Raw genomic sequence first — 1,678 nt, 5'->3', positions numbered from 1 at the left:
CAGTCGGCTCGAGCTCTGGATCACGCTGAAGCACAGCAGAGCGATTTCTCAGTAGCAAAGAACTTATTTCATTGTCCAGATAGTACGTTGTCTAATATGCCCTGAAAAGAAGTCGTATGATTTTGAATATTTCAGAAGAAAACTGGCAGGGGAGTGGGAGAGGAGAAAAAAACTAGAGAAATAAGCAAAGTGTTTCCGTTATATAAACTTACAGAAAAAATTTTAATTTATACATTTTATTATATAATTATACTATTATTTACTATTATTATTCAGCCTTTATTCTATTATATTCGCTTACTATTATTATTGCCTATAAAAGTTACTTCTATCTTTGATAAACATAACTTTTAACTGACAAAAAACCCAGTGACGTAAACGTAACTCCTAATAAGTTTAAACGTTATTTTACATAATGTAATAAACTTTTCATTTTCAATATAAAGCGACCTGAGATTTTTAAAAATTAGCATCTCCCTTTATCAGTTTCTCAGGGTGGCCGCAACAAATCGTCATCACTTGGTGGCTTAAGATGACAGGAATTTCTTCTCCCACCATCCAGGAGGCCGGAAGTGTCAGGTCCAGGTGTTGGCAGCTGTCTGGAGGTTCTGCGGGAGTGTGCAGTGCCCCCCGTGCCGCTGTCCTCACTTCCGGCGGCCGCAGGTGGGGTCCCCCTTCCCGAGCTCCATGACCGCCCTGCCCAGCCCAGCCCACGGGACAGGAGAGCCAGGCAGCTCCGGCTCGCTGCTTCCCGCTGGCCACGACGCCGAGCGCTCTGCGGTGGCCTTTCTCAACTTTCGATACATTTTCTTTTCAAAAGTCACTCAAGATATTTTTCTTACAGCATGGTTTTAATTTAAATTCGTTAGACCCTCATGAAAAACCTGAAGGTTTGACATCGCTAAGGCTACCGAAAGGAGACTCTGGCCCCTGAAGAAAGCTTTCGAGTCTAACAGGGCCATTAAGCAGGTGGGGTCTGTCCTAGGAGGAGGCGGACAGAGGCGGACAGAGGACGGTGTTTTTACCTGCTCTTTCCTAGTTAATTAGTTTTTCATTCTCGTGTCTTTCTGCCTTGCGGCACTTGAAGCGATTTTTAAAATATTTCATCTCTCTTTGACTAATAACCATCTCTCTTTCGTGTGACTTTTATAAAATGCCAGAGCTTGGTTCCTTGTATTACATTTTCTGTTGACCTTATCCATGATGTAATTATAAAAATGTCTTTTCTTGATGAAAAAACCACAGAAGCAAAAATGTTATCCGCCACTCTCTTATCCTAGGAGAGAACCTACGGACACAGCAGTGGCTGTGATCCCGAGTTTTGAATCATCGGACTTGAGGGTTGGTGAACGTGGTCCCGTAAAGGGCCGGAAAGTAAGTATTTTAGACCCCTGAGGTTTGGGGCAAGGCCACGCCACCTTCGATAGGAACTTACATGCTTTTTGAAGAAGAGTTCTTGGTGTGTGACTGGCGCCTCGTGGACACAGAATTCTTGACTGTAGGGCACCAAGCGATGATGCGTCTGGAACCATCCATTGTGACTGGGTTCTGTCAGACCTACAGAGACATAAACTCAGACAGGTGGCCCAGCAGGGGTCCAGCGGAAGTCTGAAGCTGTGCATCTGAGATCGAGGCTAAGCAAGACTGGAACATACGAGGTGACCGCACGAGCAGGCAG

Source organism: Pteropus medius, unplaced genomic scaffold (assembly GCF_902729225.1).
Source record: "Pteropus medius unplaced genomic scaffold, Ma_sr-lr_union100, whole genome shotgun sequence".
Classification (NCBI taxonomy): Eukaryota; Metazoa; Chordata; class Mammalia; order Chiroptera; family Pteropodidae; genus Pteropus; species Pteropus medius.
This window is presented reverse-complemented; position numbering follows the sequence as displayed.